The 19,002-nt window shown below is 35.5% G+C and overlaps 1 non-coding gene across 1 annotated transcript; it reads right to left on the bottom strand.

Moving 5' to 3' along the window:
- Positions 1 to 18,072: 18,072 nt before the first annotated feature.
- On the bottom strand, positions 18,073 to 18,146 carry TRNAV-CAC (transfer RNA valine (anticodon CAC)). The gene has a single exon. It is a non-coding gene; the product is annotated as a tRNA-Val (tRNA).
- Positions 18,147 to 19,002: the final 856 nt, after the last annotated feature.

Here is a 19,002-nt window from a genome sequence, read left to right as displayed (position 1 = left end):
TATTCTAATATCCGACATCGAGATGGTCTTCATCCTACGTATCCTCTGGCTATTCATTTTAAATGGGTTGTTGATTTGGTTATTATGCCGGTTGGGTTATGGCAGATGAGATATTTGATTTTAGCTCGTGAAGATTTATCAAATCAAGTAGAAGGAAGAGCATTGAGGACAAAATCTACAAAGGAGATTTGTAGGTTTTTGCTTGAAGATGTCATTTGCCGCTACAGATGCATAAGAAAAATCACTGCAGATCGTGGAGAATTAAATGCATAAGAAGCTCGTAAGTTCTTTGAAAGATGTGGAGTTAAATTATCACTGACTACTGCTTATAATCCGGAAGGGAATGTAAAAAGCGAACGCGATCACCCACCGATTGTGAAAGCATTAGTTAAAGCTTGTAATAGGAAAGTTAAAGAGTGGCCACGGCTTTTGTCATTTGCATTATGGACTGATCGAACAACACATAGTTCAATGATAGGATATATGCCAGTAGAACTTATGACAGGTCGAAAATCAATTATGTCGATTGAAGAAAAGGTACTTGCTTGGAGTATGCTACCATGGGAAGATGGATTGTCAAGAGAAGAACTTCTGGCTATTAGGATTCGACAATTGGAGCAAAGATTGGAAGATGTGCAGATAGCATTGAAAAGGTTAAAAAGTGCAAGGTTACAAAATAAGGCGCGATTCGATAAGCAACATCGATTGAGACCTAAAGCAATCGAGGAAGGTGACTAGGTACTTGTTTATGACAATGGTTTGGATAATCAACATAGTACTTTGCGAAAATTTTCAAAACGTTGGTTTGAACTATATGTAGTAACAACTGTTCATGATAATGTGACTTACTCATTATGGGAGTTAGATGGTACAAAATTGAAAATACCAATTGCAGGGAAGCGAGTAAAAATATTTAAACGAAGACACGCGGAGATGAATATGGAAGACCTTAATGAAGGTATAGAGATTCCGCAGCAAGAAGATGAAAGTGATTTGGATAATGAAGGTGACGAAGACGAACTGGACAAAGACGTAGAGGATATATTCTAAATCAAACAGCAATTGGGTAAATTGGTGCATACAAGAGGATGCACAGGTTCAGAGGGGATGCATGTCGTGTTGTAATACGAGTATATTGTTAAAATATAAAGAAAGAGGACTTTTATTAATGTTCAGTTACCTCGAATATTGGGAGCAACGACCCATTCCAGTACAAATACTGAGAGGCTAGGTTCAGTCACCCCGTTACAGTCAGCCGGGGCTTACTGAAATGCTCCATTCGATTCCAATAACGGGAGTCAGCAGAAAGGAAAAGAACCAATTCAACGATGGATGAGTCTGGTTCGAAGAGCTAATTAGATCGAATTTCAAGAATCCAATCCGGGTCCTCTTATCCAATATGAGACTTAAATTGGTCGGGCAACCCAATGCAGTCTAATCACAGAAAAATCTAGGTCTTACTACGGGCCTCAGCTAATCTGACACGAAGGACCAATTTGATCCAATTATGGGAACATTCGGGTCTTATTACTAGACTCTTAGCCAATATGAGACCTGAATTGGTCGGGCGACTCAATGTGATCTTGATTACGGGGTTACGATTCTGTTTCAGGCTGTCCTGTTCTCTGTGTCGTTTCAGGGAACATTGTTTTCGGTAAAAGGATCTCTTAAAGGTAAAAATGGAGTAGAAAGCTCTGACGGCGAGAGCCAATTTGGGATCCAAGCTCTGACGGTGGGAGCCAATTCTGGATCCAATATGGAGGATTGAAAAAATTCAGAATTAAGGTTAAGAAATGAGAGGGGGGAGAATAAGTTTTTTTTTTTTTTTTGGATTTTTAAGAAGGATCAGAGAGAGCTAGCTTCATGCTTCGAGCGGGAAAAAAAGACAGAGAATTGGATTTTTTTTCTTCATAGGGTTTTGAAAAGACTAAGGTAATCATTGCTGAAGTCAGTGTTGTAATGGTGAATCGGGATTTTTAATGAAGTGGGTTTGATTACTCTTGACTGTTTTGTGAAATCGAGTTACGTCTGTGATGAAGAATTAAAAGGGTGTCTATAGGATTGAGTATGCGAAGTGAATGAAATTTATTGGGTTAATCTAACGAGACAGTCAGTGGATACAAGATCATGACTATAAAGCTGTATCGAAGATTAACAGTTTGGGTTGTTCGGGGTTCTCTGTAACGTCTAGAGACCTACCGACTGGGACAAAAAGGACTTTGGCGAGCAGTCGAAGGGCATCCATATAGATTTAAGATATATTCTTGTAGTCGTTTATATTCCAACAGTCAAAAACTGATAGACTGCTTGACTATTGGCGAATCTCTATACTACCTTCTACAGCCAGACGCCCGACGCGTTCTCGAGCAAGAAAGCACGTAATACGATAATGCTATCTTCCACTCATCTCTTTCTTTGATTCATACGAGGTTGTAAGCTCTCCTTAGATCAATTTTTGTAAAGATCGTTGCATGTCCAAGTTGTTCTAAGAGACTAGAAATCAAGGATAACAAGTAACGATTCTTATTTGTTACCTTGTTGAGGCCTCAATAGTCCACTCACATCTGCAACGAGCCATCTTTCTCCTTCACAAATAAGATGGGTGCTCGAGCTGACGATTTTGAATGATGGATGAAGTTCTTGGCTAGATTCTCATCGATGTACTTCTGCAACTCCGCCAATTCTATCTGCGATAGATTGTAGATTAGGCCAAAAGGTGATTGTGCTCCTTCCTGCAAGTCTATGGTGCAATCATATGGTCGATGTTCCAATAGCATGTCGACATTCTTCTTTTGAAACACGTCTTTAAAATCCTTATATTACTAAGGTATATTTGTTGTCGAGATCTTCTCCCCGGTAGTTGGAGCCACATAAATGACAAACAATGTGCCTTCCTTGGACGATTTTAAAAATGCTCTTGCTCCAATGAATAAGGATTTCTCTATTCGGGGTTTTCTACTAGGTTTGCTCTTAGGTGGTTTTGTGGGAAAGGTCATCTTCCACAACCTCCATTGTATGGATGGGTTATATTTTTCTAACCAGGAAAGACCAAGAATAACAGGATTTGGTGGGGTTCTAATAATGTTGAAAATAATATGACTACTATGGCCCTTAAACATCACTTCTATAGGTTTTGATTCATGGGTGACACTACGAGACAATAAAGGTCGTCCATCTATGACCTCAACATGAATAGGTTTGGATTTTTGTACTAAAGGGATCTTATGACGCTTTACAAATTCTTCGGCTAAAAAACAAGCAGATGCTTTTGAATCTAATAATGCTAAGGTTCTCAGTTTTTGAGGGCCAATAAGCAAAGGGATTATAGAGCAAAGGGCAGGTTGAGTGAAAAGATAGGAACCTGGTTGTTATTGCGATATTTCACTCTCCAGCAGCACGGTTCCTATTGTGGCTGGGCATCTTTATTTTCTTAAACAAACGTGTCCCTAGTCCTGACAATACGTCGATTTTGCTTCTTCGGACAATTTCTAACTTTGTGGCCTTCTTCACCGCAATACAAGCATAGACCTTCCTCCATATGCTGCTTTTTTTCTTCTAGAGTAAGAGATTTGACACGTATCACATCAATTTGCATGTCTTCTATCCCTGAATGTGTATTCACGCTGTCGTATTACGTGCTTTTTTGCTCGAGAACGTGTCGGGCGTCTAGCTGTAGAAGGTAGTATGGAGATTTGCTAATATTTAAGCAGTTTATTAGTTTTTGACTATTGGAATAAAAATGACTGTAAGAATATACCATAAATCTATACGGATGTCCTTCGACTGCTCGCCGAAGTCTTTTTTGCCCCAGCCGATAGGTCTCTAGATATTACAGAGAACTCCAAACAACCCAATCTGCTAATCTCCGATACCACTTTATACTCACGATCTTGTATCCACTGACTGTCTTGTTAGATTAACTCAATAAATTTCATTCACTCCGCATACTCAATCCTATAGACACCCTTTTAATTCTTCAATCACAGACGTAACTCGATTTCACAAAACAGTCAAGAGCAATCAAACCCACTTCATTAAAAATCCTGATTCACCATTACAACACTTCGACTATTCAGCAACGATTGCCTCAGTCTTCCCAAAATCCTATGAAGAAAAAAAACCCAATTCTCTGTCTTTTTCTCCCTCCCGAAGCATGAAGCTCGCTCTCTGATCCTTTTTCCCCCAAAACCTTATTCTCTCCCCTTCATTTCTTAATCTATCCACCCCTTTACTCCTAATTCTCTCCTCTCTCAAACCTTAGCCTCTGAATTTCTTCAATCTTCCGTCTAAGATCTGGAATTGGCTCCCACCATCAGAGCTTTCTCCTCCGTTTTTATCTTTAAGAGATCCTTTTACTAAAAACAACGTTCCTTGAAATGGCACAGAGAACAGGATAGCCTGTAACGGAATCGGAGCCCTGTAATCGGGACAACATTGAGTCGCCCGACCAATTCAGGTCTCATATTGGCTAAGAGGCCCGTAGTAAGACCTAGATATTCCTGTTGTTGTATTTTAACATGAGTATACCATGAAAATATAAAGAAAGGGGACTTTTATTAATGTTCAGTTACGTCGAATATTGGGAGCAACGACCAACTCCAGTGCAAATACTGAGTGGTGAGGTTCAGTCATCCCGTTACAGTCAGCCGGGGCATACTGAAATGCTCCATTCGATTCCAATAACAAGAGTCAACAGGAAGAAAAAGGACCAATTCATACGACGGGTGAGCCTGGTTCGAAGAACCAATTGGATCCAATTTCAAGAATCCAATCCGGGTCCTCTTATCCAATATGAGACCTGAATTGGCCGGACAACCCAATGCAGTCTAATTACGTGAAAATCCAGGTCTTACTACGGACCTCAGCCAATCTGACGTGAAGAACCAATTTGATCCAATAACGGAGACATCCGGGTCTTACTATTGGACTCTTAGCCAATATGAGACCTGAATTGGTCAGGCGACTCAATGTGGTCCTAATTACGGGGTTTCGATTTTGTTTCAGGTTGTCCTGTTCTTTGTGCCGTTTCAATAGACGTTGTTTTTGGTAAAAAGATCTCTTAAAGATAAAAACGAAGGAGAAGCTCTGACGGCGAGAGCCAATTTTGGATCCAAGCTCTGACGGTAGGAGCCAATTCCAGATCCAAGATAGAAGATTGAAGAAATTCAAAGGATAAGGTTAGGGGAGAGAATAAGTTTTGGGTGAGGTTTTGAAGGATGGGAGAGAGCTAGCTTCATGCTTCAGGCGAGGAAAGAAGACAGAGAATTGGGTTTTTTTTCTTCATAGGGTTTCGGGAAGACTGAGGCAATCGTTGCTGAAGTCAGTGTTATAATGGTGAATCGGGATTTTTAATGAAGTGGGTTTGATTGCTCTTGACTGTTTTGTGAAATCGAGTTACGTCTGTGATGAAGAGTTAAAAGGGTACCTATAGGATTGAGTATGCGGAGTGAATGAAATTTATTGGATTAATCTAACGAGACAGTCAGTGGATACAAGATCGTGAGTATAAAGCGGTATCAAAGATTAGCAGTTTGGGTTGTTTGAGGTTCTCTGTAACGTCTAGAGACCTACCGGCTGGGACAAAAAGGACTTCGGCGAGCAGTCAAAGGGCATCCGTATAGATTTACGGTGTATTCTTGCAGTTGTTTATATTCCAATAGTTAAAAACTGATAGACTGCTTGACTATTGGCGAATCTCCATACTACCTTCTATAGCCAGACGCTCGACGCATTCTCGAGTAGCAAAGCACGTAATACGACACTGTAATTGGACTGCATTCGGTTGCTCGACCAAGTCAGGTCTCATATTGGATAAGACCTGCATTGGATGTCTTGAAATTGGATCCAATTGGCTCTTCAAACCAGGCTCATCCGTCGTTGAATTGGTCCTTTCGCTTCCTCCTGACTCTCGTTATTGAAATCGAACAGAGCATTTCAGTAAGCCTCGGCTGACTTTAACGGGGTGACTGAACCTAGCCTCTCAATATTTGTACTGGAATGGATCGTTGCTCCCAATATTCGAGGTAACTGAACATTAATAAAAGTCCTCTTTCTTTATATTTTCACAATATACTCGTATTACAACACGACATGCATCCCCTCTGAACCTGTGCATCCTCTAGTATGCATCAATTTACCCAATTGCTGTTTGATTTAGAATATATCCTCTACGTCTTTGTCCAGTTTGTCTTCGTCACCTTCATTATCCAAATCACTTTCATCTTCTTGCTGCGGAATCTCTATACCTTCATTAAGGTCTTCCATATTCATCTCCGCGTGTCTTCGTTTAAATATAGTTACTCGCTTCCCTGCAATTGGTATTTTCAATTTTGTACCATCTAACTCCCATAATGAGTAAGTCACATTATCATGAACAGTTGTTACTACATATGGTCCAAACCAACGTTTTGAAAATTTTTGCAAAGTACTATGTTGATTATCCAAACCATTGTCATAAACAAGTACCTAGTCACCTTCCTCGATTGCTTTAGGTCTCAATCAATATTGCTTATCGAATCATGCCTTGTTTAGTAACCTTGCACTTTTTAACCTTTCCAATGCTATTTGCACATCTTCCGATCTTTGCTCCAATTATCGAATCCTAATAGCCAGAAGTTCTTCTCTTGACAATCCATCTTCCAATGGTAGCATACTCCAAGTAAGTACCTTTTCTTCAATCGGCATAATTGGTTTTCGACCTGTCATAAGTTCTACTAGCATATATCCTGTCACCGAACTATATGTTGTTCGATCAGTCTATAATGCAAATGACAAAAGCCGTGGCGACTCTTTAACTTTCCCATTACAAGCTTTAACTGATGCTTTCACAATCGGTGGGTGACCGCGTTCGCTTTTTACATTCCCTTCCGGATTATAAGCAGTAGTCAGTGATAGTTTAACTCCACATCTTTCAAAGAACTTACGAGCTTCTTGTGCATTTAATTCTCCACGATCTGCAGTGATTTTTCCTACGCATCTGTAGCGGCAAATGACATCTTCAAGCAAAAACCTACAAATCCCCTTTGTAGATTTTGTCCTCAATGCTCTTCCTTCTACTTGATTTGATAAATCTTCACGAGCTAAAATCAAATATCTCATCTGCCATAACTCAACTGGCATAATAACCAAATCAACAACCCATTTAAAATGAATAGCCACAAGATACGTAGGATGAAGACCATCTCGATGTCGGATATTAGAATACGATTGACAGATTTCACATGACTCTACAAATGAGAGCATATCTCGATACATATTTTTCCACCAATATTGTTCCTTAAGTTTAGCAAAAGTAGCCCAAATTCATCTATGCCTTGCCCATAAACTATCATGAAACTCCTTTACTAATTTTAGTTTTTCTTCCTTTTCTCCTGTCACTCGTTGTGGCATCCCAATTCCTTTCTTCGGTCTCTTCCATAAGAATCCATCTCAAAGTAAAAATCCATATGTTTTTTTTCTTATTTATTTGAATTTTTCTGTAGACCAATTCCCTTGCTTAGTCAAAGTATTCAAGTAATGACCAATATCCAATAATTCTCCTTTATAAGATTCTTCAAGAAATAGCTTGTCTTCTCTATTGAAATTTGATATTGAATAGAATTTCAATCCGACGTCATCAATGTCTTCAATCATTTCGTCCTCCCTCTCGTATCTTACTCGAAATAGCATGTCTGCTACTAAATTATCCTTCCCAGTAACATGCTTAAATTCTGGATTTAGTGACTTAATATAAGCAATCCATCTCAAGATTGCAATATGAATCTTTTCACAATCTTGTATATGATCAACAACATATTTGCGACACCCCTTCTTATCTAAAGTTTCATCCTTGTCTCCTTCTTTGCACCTTTTTATAGGAACATCATCCTGAAAAGGCATAGTCTTTTCTGGAATAAAATCTCTCAATACCTTATTCATCCCATTCATCAAATGCGCAACTGAGTTGGTCGTGCCTTGAGGAAGAGTGCACATTCTAACCAATCCAAGTGGTGTCCTCATTGTTGTCATATCTCTACTTCCTTCGGCAAGTTGAAATTGATCATTACCTGAATACAAGTCATCCATTGAATAGATCACCCTTCCAGCAAACGCCTCAGCAAATTCATCCACAATAGGTTCAATTCTTGCATTGATGACAGTTACTGCATTCACTGGTTGCATATCTTGAATAACCCGTAGTGACCCATTCTTCTTAGGTACCGTAAATCATTGACTAGAATACGGCGCAAATGAGGGTTCCAATATTTTCATCTTTATCTTTTCTTTTAATAGTTCCACCAATTTAGGTAAATGTGCCCTCGGTACTAAAATCGGTCTTACATTCCAAGGTACATGCGGTACAGTGAAGATAACCATAGGTGTTATAATATTCGGATCCACACACCCAATTTCATGAGATTCGAAGGCAAATGATCTACCTTGTTTAGCCAACATCTTTTTGAAGCAAGTAATTTCCTCCGACAATAAAGAACCATCAAAACCAAACTTCAATTCTTCAAAAGTCTCTTTAGTAAACTGATGTCCAATACTCATTGGATCTCTTAAACTTGCTTCTTTTGATGCTTCTCCCATTTGTTCCTTAGAATCTTCTGGTAATGATCCGGCAACAGGCTTTACCTTCTTATCTGCTGTTTTATATCTTGTTTCAACAGTGACTTCTGGTGCTTGAAAAGATTCAAGTATGGTATAAACCTCTCTTGAATGAATCTCAACAATCTTATCATTATCCCCTAATCCAATAGATGTAATCAATTCCAATGAATCTTCTAGTCCATTTTCTTCATAAACACCTAAAATCCTCTCATCATCTTGCAATGTACCTAACTTGCATAATTGTCCTTCAATATCATATAATCTTTTTCTTTCTTTTCTTTTAAAATCATCAACTTTCTTATACATAATATTTCCATTCTCCAAAATATCAATAAAACTCGCATCAAAGGTACCTTCATCTCGCAAGAGTACCTCCTCTTTTGTACCTCCATAATCTCGCTTTACAGTGGTACCTCCCCAAAATCCTTAAATCCTTCAACAATCTTTGGCAATGGTTTCTCCCTCAACCTATCTCGATTCCATTCATAGTTAGGAGATACTGTTAGAAATTGTACAGCTTACCTTCCATCTTCGCTACATACCCTTGCATAAGCTGAACCATCGTCAAGTACTTTTGTTTCCATCTATGATGCTGTAATATAAGGTTGTCCTAAAATCAACGGATAAGACATTGTATCTTGAACAAAAAAATGTTGCTCCATCGTAACATCTCCAATCCGAATTTTGACATCTGGACAAGCTCCATATAATTCGCCTCATGTGTTATTAGGTGCTCGTATTGCCCATCCATGTTCCATATCAATTGGCCATTTTTGCTTCTTATAAAGATCTTTAGACATGAGATTTATTTCAGAAACCATAGTCGACTAAAGCAACAATTGGTTCTTCTATATCTCCTACTTTCACCAATACCTCAGTAGTTGCACTTGTCCAATGCTTTCGAGTATAATGGCTCAAAGTTTTTATTTTCTTATCAATATAATCTTCGAAATGTACTCGTTGATTATACCGATTCTTTTCATTTGTTGGTTGCTTGTAACCAATATCAACCTCTTCTTCATCTTTATATATTCTTGCATCAATAGCATGACTCATTCCAGTTTCGCCCATTAATTACCTCTTTCGCTTAATGCTGTCAATGATAACATCATAAAACTCCTTCTTTATAATTTTCAAGACTTCTTTCAATGTGAATTCTACCTTAGCGTTTAATATACGTTCTTTCAACACCCCTTTCAAATTAGTTGCCGCTTCAATGTCAGAAAAGTAGCTTATAAGCGATTGATTTGCCCTTATCTTTTGTCTCCATTGTTTTTTCTTCCAATGATGCTGAGGTATCTTTTACAGGCAATTCTTGTGAAGCTGCCTCCCGAGCCTTGTCTCCTTGAGTTTGCCTCTTAGAAGAATTTCCTTCTCTAGTATCATCAAAATTTCCTCGTCTCTTTTCTTCCATCAAAGCTTCATATTGGCTCTTAGTAATATATGCATGAACTGAAAGAGACTCAATATGATCCTCCCAACCTGTTGCACCTCGTATTGTAGCTGCAGTCCTCAATAACGCTTCTCAAGGTAATTTCTCTTCTTGCATTGTACAAACGACAGAAGCCCAAAACTCACTAGTTTCCGTACTTCCACCAATTTCATCATCTTCTCTAGCACCATAACTTGCACTTTCTTGTGCTACTGTTTCATGCTCTTTTAAGTAATCTTGAATCAATGCTCTCATTCCTTCCTTGCCAAAATTGGTTTGAAGAAGATCCTCCCTATCTTTTAATGCTATCTTCCCATCTTTCCAGCAAATAATTCCTTGCTATATCATATTATTAAATTTATTGCAATCTTTCATAGTGTGTAAAGCATCATCGTACCAAATGCATCTTTGTACATATCTTTGTTTTAAAACATTCTTCAAATTGTTTGTAGAAGTATTCTCTTCAAGTCTTGCCAATTTGATTTGAAGATCTCGCATTCCTCGTATAATTTCTTCCATCCCTATATCTGCTTTCTTTGATAAGGATGTCGAAGGTTGAACTGTAGGCATTGTTGGTGGTGTTGTATGTGTTTGAGCATTGGGTGCTTGAACTGTTTTTGGAATATTGCTCCTATCCTTCTTCCTTTTTCTTTTTGTAAGCAACCCCATCGCATCTTCAACATTCTTCCACTTTGTTGTCAATCCTTCATCTTCTTCTTTGTCTTCAAGAAGGAGTTCTAATTTTCCTTACAATTCTCCATCAGCAGCTTGAAGAAATAGATCAACTTTGTTTGGCTCCAATGTCAATTTTTCTACCTTCGATAATTGAGAGTACTGCCTTTCAAATTTCCTTAGTAGCTTTGTTGCTTGCAAATTCTTATAAGGTTGTTCAATCCATTCTAAAAATAGCTTCTTAATAACATGATCAACATCGTCAAAGAAATATTCATCTTTCAATGCATGTGAAAAAACCTCCCATGAATTCCCATAACGATCCATAATCGATGTAATATGGTCTCTTATCTGAGGTGAGTGAAGTCTCGACAAACTGTCACGGACATAGAAATACAAACTTGAGATCTAACAAGAAGTTCAAGGAGAACTGGCAAGAACTAGATTAATCAGATATATACAAGAACAATACCAAAGATGTGAGCTAGAGCTCCAAGAAATGTGTTGTCGAGACTGAAGAACTTTTCAGCCTCGATTCCAATATATACTCCTATTTAGGAAGCTTCTCAAGCAACTTTTATCAACTTGGAAGCATCTAGAAGGTTCCAGAGACTTGCTTCTAAAAGGTTCTAGAAACTTGTCTCTAGAAGGTTCTAAGGACTATGTCCCTAACATCTTCTACCAACTAGGAAGCTTCTAGAAGGTTCCAGAGACTTCCTTCTAGAAGGTTCTAGAAACTTATCTCTAGAAGGTTCTACAAACTTGTCTCTAGAAGGTTCTAAGGACTATGTCCCTAACACACATATTATGTAAAACTTATAAGAAAAATGATTATTGATAGATATTTTGTATAAAAATTTTCTATTCTTATTGGCAAAAAGTCATGTCTAATGGGCTTCAAAGAGGCTACTTGAGGCTTTATTAGAAATTAGGATTATTCTTTCAAGGCCATTCAAACATCAAAGGTTAGATTTGTCAAATTTAGAATTTTAGATATGATTTTGGTAAAAATTTTATATGATTTGGAATTTTTGTAAATGAGATATAAGCACTCAGAGTTATCATATTGATTTTGTATCTACTGTCACTTTTTGAAGCATAGTATATGGATATAAAGGAATTTTGAAGACTAGATTGTACAATTAGAAATTTGATTTAAAAGATTATATTTTTCATGTAAAAAAAAAAGGATTTAGAATTGATTTGGAAGAAAAAATGACTATTAAAAGATAGTACTTTCAAATCGAGGTTTGTCAATAAATTAATTTCATGAGAGATTTAATTTGAGCCATCACTTGGATATTTGAATAAATATTTAGCTAATTTTTTTTATAAATATATATTTCTATATTATAAAGTTATACATCAAATTTTGTGGCATTTGGATTTTGGATTTTTGAGATATAAAGTAAATAGTATTTGAATGCTTATAAATTAGGATTTAAAGCACCTCCTAGGATTTCTAAGATCCTAGATGATCTATAGTAGTTTTACAATTTATTTTTTTATAATAAAGATGGTATAAGATACAATCGATGGTTAAGAGGACTTATCAACTATCTTCAAAGAAAACAAAAATTAGAGTATGTAGCAAATACAATTTGCTGCATCTTCGATTTTCTCAACATATGATAATTGCTCCTTAAGAAACTAATCCCTAGAAGGAAGAATAATGTCATAGACATACATATTTACTTTAATAGTTACCTATATGATTAGGTAGAAGTAGATAAATATAAATTAATTTTATAACATCTTTTAGACAAGCTTCTTAGAAGCTTCATAGACATGTTTTTGATTTTAAAAGTATTTTTAGTTGATTGGTAGGTTAAAAACTTAGTCAACAAGTTAATCACATATAACATGTATTAATGGCTTGTAGAATAAATTAACTATGTAGCACACATATAAAAAACTTACCTTGTAAGTTAAGATATGTGTCTTGCAAAGTCCACATGTATTGGAGGTCCTATAAAACATCATTATGTAGCTTCTAGATAGATAATATATATAGAAGCAAGAGTGAAGCCTTTTTTATTCTTGCCAATGCCTTTGTAGTCCTTAGTCTTATTTCAAGACTTTCTAGTCTTCTTATCTTTGGCAATAGCCATTTTAGTTTAATATATTACTATATTTGAATGACTTATTAATCTTTTTGAGTGACACAAGAGTATATTGATTTTTCTTTCTTCAAGATTCATGTCCTTGATAAGTTATCTAATTTCTTTGAATTCCAAATAAGAAAAATTGTCATGTTGGCCCATAAATATTTCATCACCATTACTTACTTTTAAGTGTTTTCAAGTATAATCATTTGGAAATAAAAACTAAAAAAATTAGTACCCACAATTAAACTACAATTACAATTATATACTATTTAACAAGACACACTTCTTGTAAGAATATGTAATGTGACATAGTGAATTTTTTTTAATTAAAACAAAGATGTATTTAAATAATATTTTTCAAAAGTACAAATTTCTCTTTTATACTAGTTGATTCATAGAAATATAGATTATTTATATGATAAATAGAAGAATGGTGTCATGATACTTATATAGTTTTTGATACAACATGGATTTATTCTAATTATATTTTTTAAAATTTAAATAATTTAAATCTAATAAAAAAATATATACTTAATAAAGCTTATAATTTAAAGATATTAATATACTAATTGCCTTTGAAAAAAATACAACTTTAATATAATATAAATATATATAATAAAATATTTAAAAATATCTCTAATTATTTTTATAATATAATTATATATCTTATTTAATATAAAATTTATCTAAATATGGATATATATTTTAATTATCTGAATTTAAATATAAATATATATTTTTATGACTTCATAATTTTATAATAGTGCTAATTGCATTTATTAAGTACTTATGGAGAATAAAATCTCTTCTATGGAAATTTCACCATTGGTGTCTCAAAATAACAAATCTCTTACAGCTTCTTAAGAACTTGTTAAGAAACATTTTTATTGATGATACTTTTATTAGGTCTATATTGTTTCTTATTTATTGATTTGTTGCTGTTTGGAACAAAGTGCATATATTGTTGTATTTTGAATTCATAAAAATATTCAATTGATTGTTGATTTTTAGTTGTAATACAAAATTAATATATAGTTAGAAAATAGTACAATTCTAGCTCTATTTACATAAGTTATGTGATGGATTGTTAGAAATGGTGTAACAAAGTGATTGGAAGAAAAGAGAGTTTGTTGTGCAATCTAACATATGAATGGATTACTAATTGAAGATACAATAGAGAGATTTTGCAAAGAAAGAATGGAGGTTGAAAGGCTAGGATTAAGGATGGACCAAATTTGAAGGATTATAGAGACAATGTGATGTTTGAGGATGTTGGTGGAGGACGGAGAGAAGAGTTGGGAGATTGAGATAGTAGAGAACTGTTGATTCTAAAGAAGTGCAAATGAATATGTTTGGAGCATAAAAGATGCAAGTGAGTATGAAAGCTCTGAGGTATTGGAGCATAGTGAACCTGGACCACAAGAAAGTGGAAATTAGAATGAACCAGAAATCGATGTTCAGAGTAATGGGGCAGTGATAGGTGATAGAAAGAGAACATGAAAAGATATGAGAAGACTTGGAAAGCAAAAAATCAAAAATTACTCTCTAATCTTAGGTTTGAATTGAAAACCTCTAATGTGTGAGACTAGCAAGATGACCAACTACACCAACTAGACCAAGGCTGAAATCTACACCATGCTTAAAGCAAATTGAAGTTACACTGGCACACAATGAGTGCAATAGTGGACTTGTTATCCTTGGTAGATCCTTTGGGATGCTTTCATGGTTCTATGATTTATATTTCAATGATTGTAGTAAAGAAAGAAGAAATAGGCATTGATGAAATCATATAAGGAATAAAAGATTTACAAAAATAAATTGTAAAACTTGAAGAAAAGAATCAATTATCAAAAATATCAATAAGACAAAAATTAGAATCAATAGAAAGTGTAGTCCATATGCGCATGTGGTGTAACAATGTAGATCATTCAAGAAGGAAATATAAAGTTTTTATGAAGGTATTATTTAAAAGAGTTGTATTTTTTCAAAGATGGTATGATATACTTAAAAGAAAGTGGAGAAAAATTAGAGATAAACTTTGGTAAAAGAAAGATGAAGGTCCTTACAAAGAAAGCATTTAAAATCTTAAACTATGAGGCATCAACATATTGGATAGAAGCAAATTTTAGCAAATATTTAAATATAAAACTTCAGTTTCCAAGAGAATTTAATTCTTTCTAGTCAAAAGCAATGATGTAGGTTATAAAGGAAGAATTTACTAGAGATGATTTAAAATATATTGGCAATAATATTTGACAAATTATTGCATGGAATAATCTAAAAGATGGATTATTGATTCATATTGATATTGCAAGGAGTCTATAGAAAGCATTAATAGAAGAAAAACAAAGGAGAGACAAAAATAATAAAAGGCCATCAAAAAGAACTATACATGGAGAGAAATCATGAAAACAAAAGAATCCTATGCATGAAGAAGAAATAGAAAATATTTTTAGGAAAGAAAGAAAAATTATGAAAGAAAAAAAAAGTTATTATAGATTAGAAAAAGATATTAAAAAAATAGAATTTAGGTAGAAAGGTTGAATTTATAATTGGTAAAATTTTAGAGATTACAAAGCATTAATTTCATGAATTCATTATTGACACAATAAAGAAAAAAAAAAAAAAAAAAAAAAAAAAAATCTATAGGAGATACTATGACATCAAATGTACAAGAAACAAAGGCAATAGAAAGCAATATAAATAAAGAAGATGAAATGTAAATTTTTGGAGATATTTTATAAGTTAGTTTTACAAAAGAAGAAGATGTGATTTAAGCTTCTAGTCATTATTGAAGACATCATTGGACAAGGGCTACTAAAAAAACTTTAGTAAAATTAGGAGAGTTAAAAGAATCAATTATAGCATTAATTGATCATGATTTTGAAATTAATTTGATGTCAAAGAATTAAATAAAAAAAAAAAAAAAAAAAAAAAAAAAATAGCCTATTGATATTAAATATGGATGGATGATAAGATTAACTAATAATTCAAAGAGAGATTTATATAAAACTTGCTCAAATATTAAAATGACAATAGGAGATGTTATTCATGAACAAAATTTCTTTGTACAAAATATGTTTATATAGCTTATTATATTAAAATAACTATAAATTATTTCCACACAAATGAAAATAAAGATTACAAATGATGGTTTGGCTTATGCAAGGATAAAAAGTCAAGATAGAAAGAGGATGGTGCAATTTTTAACAATTTGTGCAAATCATGAAAGGAATTGGGATAGTTTGAAGAAGTGTCCTTTGTCAAGGATACAAAAAGAATTTAAAGATCTTAACAACTCAAAAGATTTTTACTAGAGACCATTGTAAAGCAAGGTTGCAATAGTAGAAAGGATGCTAGCTTTCTGCCTAATAGAAAAAATGAGGCCATTATAGAATTATCACGGGATGGATATATTTTATTCAAAAATATAAATAATTTTGGAAGAATAGAGAAGAAAAATGTCAAAAATATAGATCACGAATTGAAGAAATTTAAAGTAGTTGATGAAGATGAATGTATATTAGGGCTATTTGAAGAATCTTAACTTTGTTGATACTATGAATAATTTACAAATATTATTGAATTTAGATTTTGAAGGTAGTGATAAAGTAATAAATAAACATTCTAAGAAATTTTATGATGGCATGAAAGAATATGTGGATAAATATGAAGTAAAAGTGAATATAAAATATAAGATTGAATCAAAGAAAGTTAAATTAATAGCATTGCTACTACTTGTCATAGACATGTATATTTATTCTAATATTTACCTATATGATTAAGTAGAATTAGATAAAAGTAAATTTATTTCATAATATTTTCTAGAAAAGCTTTCTAAAAGCTTTATAGACATTGCTTTGATTTTACATATCTTTGTAATTGATTGGTAAGTTAGAAACTTTGTCAATAAGTTAATCACAAATTGATAGCTTGCAGAATAAGTTAATTATGTGGCACACATATAGAAAACTTGTCTTCCAAGTTAAGATACGTGTCTTACAAAGTCAACACATTTTGGAGGTCATTTAGGACATCGCCACATAACTCTTAGTTAAAAATATATATGGCAACAAGAATGAAGCCTTCTCCAGTCTTATCAATGCTTTTTTAGTCATTAGTCTTGTTTCAAGACTTTCTAATCTTCTTATCTTTGGCAATAGTCATTCTAGTTTAATATTATATCATCTTCAAAAAAAAAAAAAAAATCTCTATTAGTTATTATCAAATTAACTTATTTTTACCTACTTCTACTTATTCATATTATCTAGGTAACTATAAATATGTCCATGATACAAATAAGTGTTGATTTCTTCTCTTTCCTTCATTATCATGTTGTATAGTTTTCTTTTGAGTAGCATGTTTTGCTATTGATTGCCTACTCTGAACATGTTCTTCAGCATTATCCATGAGTCTAAAAGATCATCTAGGAGGAGACAAATCCAATCAAATTGTTAGCTATTGATATAATAATCCCAATTTGAGTTGGTTATTTTGCTGCTATCATTTTTATTTCTGTGACATATGACATATTTGCTATAATCGTAGGCTAGGCACAAGGTGTTCACTTTACTTCCACTAGTAGCCATAGGTTCTCTCTTTTTAGAATTGCCACTATTTTTACTCTCTACACATTGTAGTTTTGGATCCCTAATAATCTATTGTTGTCTCCTATTTTGCAATTTGATGATCTATTGCTTTCCATCATTTCATTCTATTTTCGGATCTTGTTGCTATTTTAGGACTAACTCTTATTCTATCCCTTTAATATATAGGTTAGGGAGCAATGCTCATCCAAGTCTTCTATTCGAAACCTCACTTTGATACCATGTTATCAACATACTTACAAAAAGCAAATCTAATAGGGAGCAATGCTCACCCATGTCTTCTATTCGAAACCTCACTTTGATACCATGTTATCAGCACACTTACAAAAAGCAAATCTAATAGAAGAAGGGCTCAACTTGTTTTCATTGCATAGGAAGGTCCTTAAAATACACTTACCGCATAACCCTAAAATTAGGGTGCCCTGAACCTCAATTGGCGTGGATGACAAATGACGTTCATTAGGTCAGGAGATTCATCGAGAGCAACAGGGGTGGGTTTCCCCAACAGACAGCGGCATTGTGTTGTGAACCTGGACCGCAAGATAGTGGAAATTAGAGTGAACCAGAAACCGACGTCCGGGGCGACGGGGCGGAGATATGTGATGGAGAGGGGACATGAGAAGATATGGGAAGACGTGGGAAGCAAAAAATCAAAGATTGCTGTCTGATCCCAGGTTCGAACTGGGGACCTCTAGTGTGTGAGACTAGCGTGATGACCAACTACACCAACCAGACCAGGGCAAAGTGGAAATGCCTCACATCACATATGCATCACGCATGCGTACTCAATCGGCCCGTACCTCTACTCTTGCCCCTTCTAATCTCTGCAGCCCTCGAATGCCGCACAGCCCCAGCCTCCTCCACGCAACTGAAACCAGGCTCTGTCCAAGGCAGCGAAGGAGAAGGCAGGGCGAGGCAAGGCAGTGGTGGGGAGACAGAGGGGTCGCCACCCCCTCCTCCTTCAAACCCACTCACCCACTGACCGACGCCCAAACAAACAAACAAACATACCAACAATCTTCTGGCTCTTCGTTGCTCAATCGATGCTCGGTCCCCTGGTGCCCTCCGTATCGGAGCACCGCCGACGCTGTGGTTGCGACGTGTACTCCAAATGGAAAACCAGGACCAGGACCGTCCTTGCTCGCTGCACCCACCTTGTCAGTGCCCCCTGGATAACCTCGGGGACGCTTCTCCGCGGAGAACCCCACAACACGGACTTGCCGACACCGCCACCACCGCGATCATCAGCCAATCGCCCCTAGAGCTCTCGATCGACCCATGGATCCGAGTGCACACCAAAACACATCGATGTCCCATAATGCGGTGCCGCATGGGTTCTTGCTGCTCTCGCCAGGGCTCCGAGCGGGTCGTTTGGAGCTGGGTAAAGGTCTCACCACCATCGCATCGTTCATCCTTTGCCACAGAGACAGGACTTGCGTAGCTGAGGGCGAGAGGGCGCACGTGCTTCCCTGTCGCATACCCATGCACCAGACACAGACACCAAAGGCGTGGCCTCGGAATGCTGTGAGTCATCACGTTCAACCCTCGCAGGCACTTCTACCAACCTCGACCGTGCCCGGAATCCACTCCA

This window comes from Physcomitrium patens, chromosome 14 (genome assembly GCF_059467195.1).
Source record: "Physcomitrium patens ecotype Gransden chromosome 14, ASM5946719v1, whole genome shotgun sequence".
NCBI lineage: Eukaryota > Viridiplantae > Streptophyta > Bryopsida > Funariales > Funariaceae > Physcomitrium > Physcomitrium patens.
This window is presented reverse-complemented; position numbering and strand designations above follow the sequence as displayed.